The sequence below is a fragment of the Vicugna pacos genome, chromosome 14 (genome assembly GCF_048564905.1).
Source record: "Vicugna pacos chromosome 14, VicPac4, whole genome shotgun sequence".
In the NCBI taxonomy this organism is placed as follows: Eukaryota; Metazoa; Chordata; class Mammalia; order Artiodactyla; family Camelidae; genus Vicugna; species Vicugna pacos.
In genome coordinates this window covers 65,228,169-65,245,527 of record NC_133000.1, presented here as the reverse complement: position 1 = coordinate 65,245,527, position 17,359 = coordinate 65,228,169, and the positions used below count along the sequence as shown (strand labels likewise).

At 42.1% G+C, this 17,359-nt stretch overlaps 1 long non-coding RNA gene across 1 annotated transcript in view; it reads right to left on the bottom strand.

Moving 5' to 3' along the window:
- The window catches only part of LOC140701177 (uncharacterized), a 43,508-nt gene extending 27,152 nt beyond the window's left edge, over positions 1 to 16,356 (bottom strand). The window contains exon 1 of the long non-coding RNA XR_012080095.1: positions 16,204 to 16,356. This is a non-coding gene — a long non-coding RNA (uncharacterized lncRNA). The remainder of the gene's footprint in view (positions 1 to 16,203) is intronic.
- Between the last annotated feature and the right edge of the window lie 1,003 nt (positions 16,357 to 17,359).

Below are 17,359 nucleotides of genomic sequence, written 5' to 3'. Positions count from 1 at the left end.
ACGTATGCTTGCAAAGAATGCCCCTTGGAGCAGAATCCTACATTTGTTCGGTAAATCAAGTATGGTCATTGTGTTATGCAAATCTTCTTTACCATTTTCAAATTTTGCTTGATATATCAAGAATGAGAGAGATGTACTGAGATCTTCCACGATGCTGATATATCTGTCAATTCTTCAATTCAGTTCTATCAACTTTGCTTTATATATTTTGAGGATATTTTATTTTGTGCATTTAAATATATGCACATTTAAAATACTAAATCTTCCTAGTGAACTGAATCTTTGTCTTTAAGAAGTGACTCTCTTATTTACTAATAATGCCTTTTTTCTTAAGGTTTGTTTGATAATAATCTGGCCATCCAGCAGTCTTTTTAATTGTATTTGGCAGGAATGGATTTTTTCCATCCTCTTCCAACCTTTCTGTTCTTATAAGTGTGTTTTGTGAAAACATCATAGCACTAGATTTGTTTTTTTCCATCTTACTATTTTTCTGACACTCTCTTTTAAATTGTGAGTCCAGTCTGTTTCTTGTTTTTGAGGTTAATGATATACTTGGACTTGCTTCTACCATCTTGCTTTTTAATTTTTATTCGTCTCTCCCTTTCTGTGCCTCAGTTATTCTCCTTCCTTACCTTTCAATGGCTTTTTTTTTCTTTTTTGGTCTTCATTTTGAAATGACTGAAGATTTTTGTTTGTTTTGTACTACTTTCCCATTTATTCCTTTTACTAGCTTGGAAATTAAAGCATCCTCAACTTCTTCTTTTAGTGATTCCTTTGAAATTATACTATGTACATTTAACTTAACAAAGTCTAATAATAGATTATATCTTAACCTCTTCACAAAAAAGCACAAGAACTTCAGGGCAGAATTACATAACTACTATCCTTTCCCTAATACAGTTAACAAGCTTACGGTTGACAAGTGCTTTCATTCTGGGTCTTTTTTAAGGACAAAAACTAATCATTATTCTCTTATCGAGAAACTCTTTGTTTAAATGTGTATGTTTACCACTTTATTGGCTCACCACTCCTTTTTGCCTCTCAGACTTCCCTTCTGCAGTCTTTTTAACTTGTCCTGAAATATACTTTTCAGAGGATTAATGCTAACTTGCTGGTGGTAAATCCTACCCATGTTTAGTCTGAAAGTGTCCTTACTTCTCTCTCATTTTTAAAAGATAATTTTGCTAGGGACAGAATTCTAGATGACATTTATTTTCTCCCATGAAGATGTTATTCTGCTATCTTCTTTATTCTGTCATGGCCATTGGGATGTCTACTAATTGTCTTTATTAGTGATCTTTTTCTCTGCCAACTTTAAAGTCTTCTCTTTGGCCTTAGTATCTGAAGTTTCACTATGCTGTGTCTAGGAATGGAATCTATACATTCATCTCTTTCAACATTCTGGAAAAATTCTCAGCAATTATCTCTTCAAATATTATGTCCCTTGATTCACTCTTTCCTCTCCTTTTAGAAACTCTTAGATTTTTGACTTACTTCTCATTCTATTCTTCCTCTTATTTCTTGCCATATTTTCCATCTCCTTTCTCTGTTTGTATTCCGAGTAATTTCCTCAAACTTGGCTACAAGTAATTTTCTCTGTAGGTATGTCAAACTCACTGTTTCTTTATCCCACTGAGATTTTTCTCTTTTTTTCTAACAATTATAGTTATCATTTTTAGAAGTTCTATTTTGTTCTTTTCTGAATCTCCTTGATCATTTCTGATGTCTCCTATTGTTTTCTCTGTGAGTGGTAAGGCTTAACATGTCCAAGGCAGATTCCCTGAAAGTTGGTCTCCTAGAAAAGGACTTGGCCGCCTGCAAGATTCTATAGAAACCAGCCACTGGCTCAGTGCTTAAGGCAATCAATTCTAGTCAGCCTCAAAGCTTGGCCTGCAGCCTTCTGACCATGCCAGGGAATGGGCTGCACTTCCTCATCCATGAACACTGAGTTGACAGACCAGCTCTGAAGCCAAAGTTCTGCCACATCGTGTTGCTGTTGTATCCCTTCCCAAAGCAAGTAGCTTAAAGCCTCCCCGCCCAAGGTCAGGGTCCTCCTTGTGATGTCTGGCTCTGTGCTACCCTCAAGCTGTGCATTTTATCCAGCAAACACTGCTCCAATGAGTCAATGCCAGGTCTTTAGGCCAGCTGCGCTCCAGCTGCTGACCCTCAGTTTGGTACTCACTCATAGATCAAGATGCTGCTGTTGGCATTTGCTCCCCAGGTAACCCTTTCCTTCCACTTACTACTCAGGGTCAATCACAGTCTCCTCCTTTGAGGAAAGCAGAAAGGGAAAATCCCCTCCACCCTTCAAGCTAAGCAATTCATCAAAAAGTAGGTTTTATTTAGAATTTAGGGTTTTTTTTTTCCCTCAGTAGGAAGGGGCCTTCTAGAATAGCTCAGCCTCATACTGACAGAACAGAAGTCTAGGGAACACCTTAAAATTCATTTTAATTATGAGGCCTAAAATGCAGTGGTGGTCCCGATATGGCACCCATCAGCTCTTAGGTCTCTACTTAGCATGCCTACCTTGTCCCAAACATAGACTCTCACTTTACAGCAAAAACAAAGGCAGGGGTTGGTTTCAACCTCCTTCCCTCCATCTCTGAGTTCTCCAACCATTTCTTACAATTTCTCAGGAGCTTGTGACAATGCTTGGAAAATGCTAGGATCTACAATATTGTTGGAGGCAGTAGTTTTCAACCTTGTCTATGGGTTAGAATCAAAGGGGAGCTCTTAAATATTCCAGAGCCCAGGTAGCATCCCAGATCAATTACATCAGGATCTGTGGGTAGGGGCCCCAAGCATCAGCATTTGAATGCAAAGATAAATAATCCACAACGTTGGTCCTGGATGAGCTCTGGTCGACCAGAGGAGGGAACTGATAAGCAGACTAGCAAAGCACAATGTGACCTCGGCCAGGTGACAGAGCCAAAGGAGATCAGAAAATGCCATCCGAAAATATGCCACTTTGGCATATGGATTATTTTAAGCTGAAGTCATTTGAGAGTAAATAGATGCAGAAAGAAGCCTTCTCAGAACTTCCCTTATCTGACTAAAAGCAGAAGTTTCTGAGAAATGAGACTACCGTAGATCCCTCCCAGGGGAGCTTCGCCGCCTGGAAGAAGACGGAAAGTCAGCACCGAGATAAGTCTGCATGAACAAGCCTTACTAAAATAACCCTTGTCCTCCATTAGTTTCCCCACATATTTACCTTCCCACAACTTACTATCCCTAGAAGCCCAAACCCCCTATCATTTGTGCAGTCATTTCTCCACAATTTATTGCCCTTTGTTAAAATGGTATATAAGCTTCTGAGTCTAACCACTTCGGGTTTTTTTTTTTTCCACTCCTTTCCTGTGAAGCCTCTGTGCCTATAAAAATATTAACATCTATTTAAAAAGCATATGTTTTTTCTCCTGTGAATCTGTCTTTTGTCAATTTCATTCACAGGCCCTCAGTCACTGAATGTGAGAGAGTGGGAGAAATGGTTTTTTCCTCCCCTACAGAGCTGTGTATATCTATTAGGAGCAAAAAAAAAAAAAAAGTAGTGATTAACTCTATGAAGGGACAAGGGGAGAAAGGTCAGAGACAGTTTCACAGAGGAGAGAAGGGATGTCTCTGCTGTGGCTTGAAGATAAAACAGGAGTTTGCCAAGTGGGAAGAATTCCAGGCAGAGGGCACAGCAGGTGCAAAGTACAGAGGCGTGAGAGAACAGAATGACTTCAGGAAGCATCAAGCATTTCAATATGGCTAGAGAATGTGGTAAATATTGGAAAGCCCCTTGGAAAGATATGAAAGTCATGAGCAAAGAACTCAGACTTTATTCAGGAGGCAATGGAGAAATACAGGTGGATCATAAACAGTAATTGATTTGATTGCATTTGCATTTTAGGAAGATGTAAGGAAACAATGCTGATGCTACAGTCCTTGTTCTCAAGAGGTTGAACTCTCATTTTTTTTAATTGAAGCATAGTCAGTTTACAATGTTGTGTCAGTTTCTGGTGTACAGCATAATAGTTCAGTCATACATGTACATACATATATTCATTTTCATATTATTTTTCATTATTGTTTACAAGATATTAAATACAGTTCCCTGTGCTATACAGTATGATCTTGTTGTTCATTTATTTTACATACAGTAATTAGTATCTTCAGATCTCAAATTCCCAGTTTATTCCTTCCCACCCTTTTCACCCCTTGGTAACCATAAGTTTATTTTCTATGTCTGTGAGTCTGTTTCTGTTTTGTAAACAAGTTCACTTGTCTTTTTTTAGATTCCACATATAAGTGATATCATATGGTATTTTTCTCTTTCTGGCTTACTTCACTTAGAATGACAATCTCCAGACCCATCCATGTTGCTGCAAATGGCATTATTTTATTATTTTTAACGGCTCAGTAGTATTCCATTGAATTATCATTTTTGAATATGGTTTTCACACTGAGACTGCAGGGTCAGGCCACACTTTTCTAGGTGAGGGGTCCAGTTGCCCTGCAGGGAGTGGAGTCTGAGTATCAGCCCTCTTGAGAAGACCAAGATTCTAGGGCAGGAATTGAGGACGTAGAGGTTTATTGTGAGATCAGAGGAAAAGGAGATCCCTAGACATGCTTGGAGAACTTCTTGCTTGAAGAGGAACACGGTCTCTGCCCTAGTTCAGGAGCACAGAATCCAACAAGAACCACTACAGTTCTCACGAGGTCACTGAGCCATCTCCAGTAACAAGTACAAAACAGCTCCTTGTATTGTCATCTCCCATATTCTCATAAAGAGAAAAGGTTTTCTAAGTGCTGACATGTCAGTCATGGTCTCAGCTGTGTGATGGAAAATAAAACAAAGGGTCCATGTCCCAAAGCAGCAGTGGGAAAGTGAGCTGCGAACAGAGCAGAGATAGCTGTGATGACTGATGTCATCCCCCAGGAGAGGGGTAGTATGATACCCAGATAACACTCCCCTCTTCCCCAAGAACCTCCACCACCACCCACTAGGTTAACTCAGGTGTCAGCTTAGTAAGAGAGCCTAGGGGTCTTCAAATTGTGAACCGTGGACCACAGGGACAAGCCTGGAGTCAGGAAAATCCACACCCAGTTAAGAAATGATGGCTTAAGACAGTGGGCATGGAGAGGAAGAAGGAGAGACACGTGGGAGGTAGACTCGACAGGGCGTAATGAGAAGGGCCAGATGCTAGGCTCAGAGGGAGAGTGATGATCCTGCAAACTAGGACAAAGAGAGCATGCCTGGGAAGCAGCAGGGAAATCTCCTGAAGAGAATGGAAGGAAATGATTGACAGAAACCAGGATGCAGCCTTTCCTGGTCCACAGGACTAAACTTAAAGAAGTGAGGGGGTGCAGACTTGGCAGGAAATACAGAAAACTCCTCTGAATGATGAGGACAAAAGTCATGCCCAGCTTCATGTCTGCCAGGGGCCAGCCTGCTGCTGAATACATGTTTAAGGGGCAAACAGGGGAAAAGAGGACTTTATGCTATCAGCTAATGAAACATACCAGTCTGCAGTGAGCCTGCTGCATGTTAAGAGCCAGGATTCAACCCAAATCAGTCTTGCTCCAAATCTGGTCTTCTTTCCACCATCAAGAGCACACTGGAGGGAGGAGGTGGCGGGGATTCAGTTTGGTTTTTGTTGTTTTTCCAGCTGGCTTTTGTTTATTAGAGATTATCTCAAGTTTGTTTAATCGGCACTGTTCTCATGAGGGCCACATGCCACGTGGCCGACAAGGCGCACTTGTAAGGAAATTGAAGCTCGCAGCTAAGCAGGGTATAAACTTGCAATCACACCCTCGCCTGTCCTGTTCCAAATATGTGTTCTTTCACCCCTTTCCTCTCCAGGGGAGTTGCCCCCAGTGTCATGTTTCCTCCTCTTTACAGCAGATCTCCCACCAGTAGCTCAGTCTTCCTGACGGCCTCGGCCGCGGGGGGTGGAATAAGCAGCAGCTGCTCCTGCACTCTGCAAGCCAAGCCTGAGGCTGAGGCTTGAGGACAAGGGAGAGGAAAACGGAGCAGACCTCTCAGTAAACATCAGGCTCTGGCCTCCGCAGGGCAAGTGCAGCGCCCCGTCCTCTTAACAGAACAACCTCACCCGTATCCTGTGTCCCGGTAGCAGGGCTCTAAGTGGTCTCCTCATCACACCGATCCTAGAAGCACGTGCCGTTAGCATCCCCAGTTCACAAAGGAGGAGACGGAGGCAGGTAGAAGTTCACCCTGGCTCCAGCACCCGTGTTTATGACTGTCTTCTGATGCCCCACCCAGGCTGTCAATAGCTAGCCAGCTCCCCAAGGGCTGATGACATACTTTTTAAAAGTTCAGCAGAGGAAGAGTGTAGTCGTCATTCATGCTGCTCACCAAATAGTTCCAATTCTCCCGGCTCCCTTAGAAACCAGGCAAGACCACGTGACTCGAGGGGTCCAATGAAACAAGGGCAGTGGCTTCTTGCATCATTTCCAAGGGACGGGTTAAAGGGCCTGTGCCCATGTCCCCACACCTCATCTTCCCACCATGGTGGCCTTGGAAACACACGTTGAGATAGATCGGGTCTCCGGGTAGTCCAACCATGTGAATGGACTTAATGCCACTGAACGGTACACTTCAAAATGGTTAAAATGATACATTTCATCTTACGTGTATTTTGCCACAATTAAAAAAAAACAAATAAACAAAAAAAAAAAGTCCCTGTGTGGCTTCAATAAACAAAGTTCCCTGGACGATCAGCATAAGCTAGAAATGAACTTCTGTTTGTTAAGCCAGTGAGATTTGGGGATTGCTTGCAATCTTGCTGCATTTTATTGAACACAGAGTAGACTAAGCTTCTGTAATTCCTCTTGAACTCTGCTACTTAACCACAGTTAAAACTCTTACTGTTTAACTCTGCTATTGATTACAGTTATTAGAAATAATGTACTTGAGAATGAGAATATTGGTTTTTTATTTCCTTTCTTTCCGATAGCATTTTTGTTAGATTTTTAAAGCACTTCAATAATAAAAAGCAAAGGTGAAACGCTACCCTAACATCAAGGTTTAAACCTACATTGCAACCTCATGTTTACAAACTATTTTACTTGCAGTTGCAACGTGCCCCACTAAATACCCCTGAGCTAGGAATCATTCCTTCTTATGCCCATCCAAGAGCTGAGAACGCTGAGGTCCAAAGAGACCAGGGAGTGACAGAAGTACAACTAGAATCCAATTTCAAGGGGCCAAGAGCTCCCTTCTCTGCGCCTCGCTACTAAGAAGCACTGCAGACTATGTTTTCATCTCCTTTCTAAACGCCAGTGCCCTATAGTTAAGACAATATAACCGGCGTAAGAACTAAAGGTGCTTTAATCCAAATTATAGCAATATATTGTGAAGTTTAGCACAGCATTACAAATAGCTCACTGAACCAAGGCAGTGTGTTTGCAGGATAAGCAAGCAGATTTTCTGCCTAGTACAGCGTGCAGCAGGCAACAGCAGGTGCTGAAAGAAAGGATGAGGTGGGGAGTAGGGGAGCCTCATTTAGGAACAAGTAGTAGCCCCTAAGGAAATTGCATTTTGGCCCTATCATCATCCTTCTGAGAAAATGCCCCTCGAGGTTTTCCATTTGAATCTGGGCATATTTATGAAGATCAAAGTGATGGCTTTTTAAAATTAATTACATGAATTTGTAGCTCAACAACGTTGAGTGAAAGGCGGGTGTTGGACCCCATGCCTTGTCACAGCTGTACATCACACACATCAAAAGCCCAGGACGCTAGTGAGAGCACGTTCCCTGCTACATCAACCCCCAAGCAGCCGGGACAGACGTGGAAAGAGTGCACAAGATCAGTCCCCAAAGTTGTTGTGACAGCTTAATTGTATTACAGTGCTTGGATAATTCCCATTTATTTGGCTTTTTCCTCCAAGCGAATGCTGGCCCCCCAAGCATAGCTATTACCAGGAGAATTAAGATTCACAACTTTGATGGTTCCCCTTGCTCCCTCTAATACCAGCCCTGCTCAAAAGTCCTGGTAATTGTTCCACGGCGATCAGACTTTCCCCTAGCCTTCGGCATGCTGAGATCCAACAGCAGCTAACTAATTGCAATTAAAATCTGCCACGTGAGTGGAAGAGAATAACATAAATTAATCAGTACATTAGCGGAATTACATTTAAATGTTCAAATGTGCATTCAACATAGTGGGACATTTTAAATTATAAAGCAAAGTACTTCATTATGGATGCTGATATTTTAATGAGGAAATGTGATGTTTGGTTAAATAGGAGGACAATATAGAGACTTCCTTAAAATTAGCATCAATGATGCATTTTTAATTCAAAAAACAAGTTGTGGTCTGTGTAATTCCTGCATATCAATGTGGAAAAATTGCCTGGAGCTGTGGAAACAGTTGAACATCTCATTCTCTGAAGAATTAATAATTTCAGCTGTACTAACTAGCTCTTTATGTAAATTGTCAGATAAATCACAGCAATAAATACAGGTTTTAGAAGAACAGAACAGTATGCTTATCCTTAATTTATTCAATCATCAATTCATGTACACTGAAGCTAAAGGATATGAAAGATTAAACTTTCCAGGCAGGAAAAAAAAAAAAGAAAGAAAGAAAGGGGAAGAGGAGAAAATGCCTTTGATAGCCACATAGGAGACTCCAGAATAAAGGTCCCATCCAATTTTACAAAACTCTTGCATATTAAAAAATCACTCTATGTGCTCGCTTCGGCAGCACACATACTAAAAATCACTCTATGATGCATGTAAATACAAAAGATGAGTTACAATTTTATTGTTCGTCTTCAAGTACACGGTCAAAGCTTAGTGATCAACATATACCCTGGAGTTTTGAAAGACTTCCTTCCAAAATCATTCTCTTATTTAATTGCATGAAACATAGGCAATACACATACATTTAAAGCACTGTGTCAGGTAGTCTTTATAATTTGTATTATCACTTAAGCTTATGATGTTGGAGGCACAAATCCAAAGACAGATGACAGAAGCCAACCACACTTGGTTTGCTATTCCTGTCACTGGTTAGAGATGGGGCAAGCCCAAGAGAGGATTTCGTCTTCCTCTGGGCTCTCCTCTGACTTTATTGCTGTGCAATGAATTCTTGCCAGTTTCTGTGATATAGCAAACCCTGGGCAGAGCGGGTTTTAACAACAAAGAATACAGTCAGGATTGCCACATTTATTGTACATATGAAATACAGTTTCTCAATATTTACAATTTTTACAATTCTCAAGCAAATGCAGACCAGAAGTGGACATTGTCAATAAGCAATGCCAAACACAGTCCAAGTGAAAAGACAAAAAAAAAAATCCTGTCTTCCATGATATCCATTCTCATCACTGGAATCACTGCTCACTCCCCAACATGATTCTCTGTTAAAAATTATCTTATTAAGCACTTTTCTCCTCTTTAGCCAAGAGCAGAAGGGCCTCGTCAGCCCCTTCCTGGGATTCCAGGAGAGTTTTTCTCTTTCCAAAGCAATCTTACTCCCTAAACAAAAGCCGTTCCTGACTATAATCACTCCTGTGGTTGACTTTCCTTATGAAAATGTTGTCATTTTGCCCCAGCTGATGAGAAGCCACCGTCTCCCAGGTAAGTCAGAGCATGACTTGGCAACCTGGCATTTATAAAGATACCAGCTCTCTTAGAAGCACAACCACTGACAATGTTAGATTTTACCTGAGTCCAGAGATACTGGAAAAAGGGGAAGGTTAAGAGATCCCCTCACTCTTTGGCTTACTGCAAAACACCCTCCTTCCTCATATGACTTAGATAAGACTCACGAATGCCCACCTTGTTGACCTAGGACAAGGCCAGACACATACCCTCCAATTCCCACTGTTGGCCTCATAAAAGATTAGCTTTTGTGCCCAATGAAAAATTGGAACAAAACGCTTTTTAACCAAGCTTTGTTTAAGCTTCTTTCCTTCCTCCCGGCCCTGAATGTTGGCCCACCCTTGGCCTGAGCAGCAGACGGCCAACCCTTCCTAAGAACAGGCTGGCCTCTGGGTCAGATATTGTCTGATCCATTATCCCATCACCTCCTCACACTCAGTCCTTCTAGCCTTGCTCAGTCCTCTCTGAAAGAGAAAAACCCTTTTTGCCTAACTCTCAAGACACTTAACGGACCTTACGGTTACAGCATTCTCTCCCCCAATTCCTGCAATTCTTTGGAATAAGGTCTCTCTTTACTAAGTATGGACTTATTTTTTTTTGACACCATCAACAGCCAGTGGTGTCTAAGTGCCTCAGTCTCATTGTATCCTATGTGGATTATGAGTACTAAATCCCAGGATGAACTGAGGCTACTGGAAATTGCTACAGACAACAGGATTTCTTTAGGTACTAGCAGAGTAAAATGCTTACCATTTGTTGACCTGCAAACCCGGCAGTAAATCAGTTACACAGTCTTCACTCACAACAGCCTGGGTCTAGTCTGAACAAAAGGTCAGAAAGGAGTGAGTGCGTCTACCCTTCCTCCGGTCTCATCAGGGTAATAACGAGTCCAGGATGGTTGGAGGGAACGTAGACACAATAGGGCTTTGTCGTTAACACAGTAAAGCTCCCAAGCAGGTGTAGGAACAAAGATAGTTACAAAAGCTATCATTCCTTTGTGGTCTTAGGTCTACCTATTCAAGTGCCAGATACTAAATTTGCACTTGTGTCTGTATTCGTGAATGTCTATAAATTATATTTATTGTATTTTCATATTCCACAAACATTCACAGAAATATTCTCAGGAAGTAACTGTATTAGTCACATAATTTCCCTAGGCCACTAATTAGAACGGAGTATTTCACCTCCTTCAGAAATAGCCTAGAGTGAACAAAAAGGAAACGGAAACCGAAGCTAAGAGAGCTTTTCTTGCGCTTTTCATGGGCTGCGTCCACTGGTTTGGGCTCATTAATGCGATACCTTTCTCCCAGGAGTCTATATTTATTGAGAGCTCCATTTTTCACCAAGAGCAAGAAATGATATTGAGCAAAGGCAAAGTAAGTCACAGCAAAATTGAAAACAGTAAGCCCCGGTGTAGTTTATCTTTTCTCATCCTTCCAGTAGAAAGATTCTACCATATACAGCATTTTAATTATCCAAAACAAAGCCTTGTGTGGTAAACTAAACAAAGAAACAAAGAGAGAAAAAAAGCCCTTGGATTCCATTTTCAGGGCCCACAGGGATCGCAAAAGAGATATGACAACACTTCAGAACAGTGATAAGCTGGTTACCAAGAGCGAAAACCAGGCAGATGGTGAATGAGAATCATATACATGCATAAGAAGGTCTTTGTTGTATGGAGCTTCATTTCAAGTTAAACTTCTCAATAATTCAAGTTATCTTTATTGGAAACATTTTTGTGGCCAGAGCAGTATTCATTTTCTCCCTACTCTTTTTCCTTAGAGGAGTAGGCAGCTGGACGCAGAGGAAGATAAGAGCTCTTTGACCCAAGCTCAAGGAGGAAGACTTGGGAAGTACCTAGTTTCATTCACCTAGGCAACACAGTTATGAAAAGGTCTTGAGTAATCCACAGAAGCACAAAGTTCTGGTGATTTTAGCTGGAGTCACAAATTCTGTTTTTTGAATAAGCTACTTCTGCCATTTGCACCCAAGAGCCTAACACATACTTGTGTGCAATCATTATCGTAATGACTACCTAGCACTTTCTATGCCAGGCACTCACGTGCTCTTGGTACACAACCAACCAAACGGAGGAATGAACATTCAAATTCTAAAGACGGGGTATCTGAGGCTTAAAGAGATCGTGTAAATTGTCCAAAGTCACCCAACTATGAGGAAAGGGAGCACACACACAAAGCCAGAACCATCTCCATCTTAACCACTTTTCTGTCCAGCTTCCCAGGACACCAGGTCCAGGTCTTGCACCTCATGGATGCATAGAAGATGCACCCTTCACTGGTCTCCCTGTCTCCCTTATTTGAGCTTCCATAGCTGACTAACCCACTGTAACACACACACACACACACATACACACACACACATACCACCCCCCCACAGTGTTGACAAGGCTGCAGCTGGGTCTTGGATTAGGATCTGCTTTATCTCTTTGGGTCGATGTTCCCCCTTTCTACACTAACTCATTACAGATATTTTAGTTATTGAGGACACTATTACCCCTTCTTTTTGCAACTTCTTGCTCAAAATACCCTAAGGTCATTTCCTTGTGCCCTCTATTACAGTGACACAGGGGAAAACAGCACTACAGCCAAAGGATTGACGTGCTCACAGTAAGCCAGGTATTATAAGATCAAATTGTGTCCCTCAAAATGATATGTTTAAGTCCTAACCCCGGTACATATGAATGTGACCTTATTTGGAAATAGTGTCCTTTCTGATGTAATTAGTTAAAATGAAGTCATAAAGAGTGGGTGGGCCCTGAATCCAATATAAACTAGAATCCTTGTAAGAAGAGACGTGTGCCATGTGAGGACAGGGAGAAGATGTTCATGGGAAGACAGAGGCAGATGTTAAAGTGATGCTGCCCCCAGCTGAGGAATTCACGGGGTGACCAGAAGCTGGAAGAGGCAAGGCAGGATCCTTGGCTATAGGTGTCAGAGAACATGGCTCTCTGACACCTTGATTTCAGACTCCAGAACTGTTCCTCCAGAACTGTGCCTCCAGAACTGTGACAGAATAAATGTGTGTTGTTTTAAGCCATAAAATCTGTAATATTTTGCTATGACACCACTAGGAAACTATTTCACAGGGTGACTTAGAGAGGCTGGAAGCAGATACACCAGTTTGGAAGTTTTTGCATTTGGTAGGTCCTGGAGGGCATGAGAGGCACTAAGTTCTGGGCCAAGGTGGTTATGGGCAGTGAGGATAGATAATTTATTGACTAAGAGAAGCCACTCATTAAATCACCCATTAAATCATTAAATCATTGAGGAGAAATAGGTATTCAAATAGAAATTGGGAAGAGCAAGCCCTTGAATTAAGAATGTCCTGGAAGTCAAACTGGTGAGTCATTGCAACTGCTGTCTACCAGCAAAGATAAGGAAATACTGCATTTGTTTGATTTCTGTTCACAAATTAGACAAAGCATGAGAATTTGATAAAACTTTTAAACCTAAAGAAATAGGAACAAAGGAATTTGATAATATAACCCAAAATTCTTATCAATGGAATCAGAAAACAAGGCCCTGAGGAATTGAGTCTCATAAAAGTTTAGAGACCTAGATGGACACAGAGCCAAGTGGCCTCCAACCCCAAGTTCAATGCTGATTCTTAATAAGCACATAGAGGGGACTTGGGAAGCCTGACATGAGGGTGGCAGAACAGGAGACTGTAGCCCTCATACCTCCACAGAAATATCGATTTTGACAACCATTCAGAAACATACCTTTGTGAGAACCTGGGAGTCCAGTGGAGAGGTCCCAAAGCACTGTTTGAGCAAAAAATTCACAGAAATAGAACAAGCAATCCTAAAATTCACAGGGAACCACAAAAGACCCTGAATAGCCAAAGCAATTTTGAGAAACAATGAAGAGGGAGACATCACACTTCCTGGTTTCAAATTATATTGCAAAGCTGTTGTAATCAAAACAGTATGGTACTGGCATAAAGACAGAACCATAGATAAATGGAACAGAATCGAGAGCCTAGAAACAAACCTGCACATTACACAGTCAACTAATCAGCAAGTGTGCCAAGAATACACATGGGGAGAAGATAGCCTCTTTGTGACTCTTCGGTGTTGGGAAAATTGGACAGCAACACACAAGAGAACAAAATTGGACCTTTATCTTACACCATACACAGAATCAACTCAAAATAAATCTAAAGCTTAAACTTAAGATCTGAAGCCATAGAACTCCTGGAAGAAGACATAGGAGAAAAGCTCCTTGACATTGGTCTCAGCAACAAAGTTTTGCATATGACACCAAAATCACAGGCAGCACAAGCAAAAATAAACAAGTGGGACTACATCACACAGAAAATCTTTTGCACAGCAAAGAACACAATCAACAAAATGAAAAGGCATGGGAGAACATACTTACAAACCATATATCTAGTAAGGGGTTGACATCCAAAATGCATAAGGAACTCATATAACTCAATAGCAAAATAAATAAATAATCCAATGTAAAATCAGGCAAAAGAACCAGACACACATTTTTCCAAAGAAGACATACTAATGGCGAATAAGTACACAGAGAAGTGCTCAGCATCACCAGTCATCATGGAAATGCAAACCAAACCCAGAAAAATCACCTCACACCTGCTAGGATGGCTATTATGTAAATGAAAAAAAGGGAGTATTGGTGAGGATGTGGAGGAAGAGGAACCCTGGTACACTGTTGTTGGGAATGTAAAACCATTATGGAAAACAGTATGGAGAGGCCTCAAAAAATTAAAAATAAAACTACCATATGACCCAGCAATCTCACTTATGGGTATTTATCCAAAGAAACTGAAATCAGTATTTTAAAGAGACACCTGCACTCCTATGTTTCTTGCAGCATTATTCATAGTAGCCAAGATATGGAAACAACCTAAAAGTCCATCAATGGATGAATGGATTAAGAAAATGTATATACATACAATATAACATTATTCAGTCTTTAAAAAGGAAATTCCACCATTTATAACAACATGGATGAACCCGGAGGACATCGTGCTAAGTGAAATAAGCCAGACACAAAGAGACATGTACTGTACGATCTCACTTATGTGTGGAATCAAAAATAATCACACTCATAGAAGCAGAGAGTAGAAAGGTAGTTACTTGGAGCTGTGCAGGAGCAGTAAATGGCAAGATGTTGGCCAACATATACAAAGTTTAAGTTATGCAAAAAAGAATAAGATCTGGATCTCTAATACATAGCATGGTGACTACAGGTAACAATACTGTACTGGATACTTGAAGTATGCTGAAAGAGTAGATCCTATGTGTTCTCACCACACACACACACACACACAAAAGGTAACCACGTGAGGTGATGGGTGTCCATTAGCTTCACTGAAGTGAATATTTCACAGTGTACAGGTATGTCAAAGCATCAATTTATACAAAAACAGGAAGAGGTTTTAAAGGTAGCAGTACATCAGGGCAGACCCCCAAATCTTATCTAATCGGATGAAACTTCTAGAACTTCCTTGCTGTGACAGGAAGTCCCTCCTCACTTCCCTTGACCACTAGAGGGGTGGGGATGGAATAACTCAAGAGGGAAGTGTGAGAAATATTTTTTGTTCTTTGGGACAGGGGTGGGGTTGAGTCTTAACACACTTTCAGGAGAGGAAGGAACACCTTGTTTTTCTAACAGTGTTTAAAATGTAGGTTTTATGATTATTCAGATATGGTGAGGCCAACAGATCAGGAGATGATTCTCACTGACGAGGTAGTTAGTTATACTTACAGAACCCAAGGGGAGGGGACACATCCATGGTGCAGGGTCACACGGGGAAGAGCCAGGGTTGGACGGGAGGCCAAGGGAGCAAGGGAAAATGTGGGCATGACAATGATGCATGATTTATAACAAACATGTTGCTTCAGGAATAAATGAAGGGTAAGCATACTACCTACAATAAAATCCCAACAATTCTCCTCAGTTAACGTAAATTGCAAATACTTCCGATAATTCTGACAGTAAAATGATGTGCACCATTCTCATGTATACAGTATTTCAAATCTTTTTCCTTGTAACGTTCAGAGACAGTCTCTTATTCTTGAATCATTTTAGACGGTACTAGCACAGATAAACCCAAATTATATTACATATTGTTGAAACGTTGTAAGAAGAAACTGATCAGCTATAATTACGAGGGCTCTATGGAGAAAAATGTGGTTTCTGTGGGAAGGAGCGTGCAAGGTAAGGGTTTAGGATTGGCAAATCTGGATCATTTCAGCAGGCTCTGGGGTGCAGGGCTATCCCTAGTTGTCAGGTACCTGGCCCTGGGGTGATGAGCAAATGGAAAGTGGCCCCAAGGGGGGAGCTCAATAAAAGAGGAGGCTGGGGGCATGGGCTCTGGGCTGGTTGGTTTGCAGCGGAAAGCAATACTCACAGGCGAGCCATTTACTATCTCTAGGAAGTGGCTAATCCCTCCAGGGTCAGCAAGGCCCCAAGATGCCAAAGCATCCAAATTACAGAAAATAAAAAGACAGGATGAATTTAAACTGCCACAGCAAAGCCCATGAACAATTTCCAGGAAATAAAAATAGAATCTAGGTAATAAAACAAAGTCTAACCTCTTTTTTTCCCCTCTGTGTTTAGTCCAGTCTCACTTGCTCACACGGTGCCTCGAGCAGAGGCCCCCGACCCGGCGGCTCAGACCAGAGTTTCAAGTGAGAAGCGGCCGCGCCGACACCTCAGCTCGGCGCGTGCAGAAGGCTGCGCGTGGCACAGCCCAAGATGGCGGCGGGGGGCCGTGTGCGGAGACGCTGCCCTGGGCTCCGCGATCTGGAGCGTGAGCAACGCGCGTGCGCCCGCCAGCGAGAACCCCGCCCCCTCCCCGGATCCCTCTAAAGCCGCCCCGCCCGCCGCCCGCGGGAGAGCGGCTGCTCCAGAGCCGGAGCTCGCGCCTATGCCTTGTCTGGTCAAAGGACAAAGCTTCCCTTTGCTTCTGAGCCGAACTCAGTCTGGTTCTACTGGCATGACCGACACCGGCAGGAGAAGCCTTGATGGAGACGGACTCCGGAGGGTCAGTAACGGACCGCCTAAGCCCTTCTTGTTTGGTCAGCTGACCTGAAAATGAAAAGGTAGGACCCTGAGAGTTTGAGGGGGGTTGGGGGGGTGTGGGGGTGAGAACTGAGCCAGGAGCGGAGGAAGGGTCTTGAATCTGTGGAAGCGAGGTACTTCAGCCCTATCCTGAGAGCGCTCTGGGGACCAGTAAGAACCAGAACCTGTGGACGAGGAAAGGTGCTCAGGGCAAGGCAGGAAACCTTGAGGGGGACCAGCACCCTTGGGAATAAGGAAGGGCAGCCAAACAAGCAGGGCTGGCATCCTCCAGTTCTTAAATAACAGCACTATTGTGAGAGGTGATCCGTTTACCAGGTCAACAATATGAGGACTACTGCATCAAAAAGAAACACTCAATTCCCCACATCAGCAGGTGAAATTAAACCTAGGTTGTTAATATGAATGTGTTCACCATCAGAGACCTATCAGGATGGATCAGATATGTAAAGATTGGCCCGTTAACTATTAATAAATTTATTTTTTAAGTTTTTTTTTTCCACCTCCATTTAAAATCCCCTTGTATTTAAAATATTCCTTAGTGGTTGGATCAGAAAATCCCAGAGAATTGTCAGTGTTCTTGATGATAGAAATGTTTTTGCCCTCGGATAATCAATTGTTCCAAAAACAATCCTATACTATGTTCCAGCGCTGGTTACTGGGAACTCC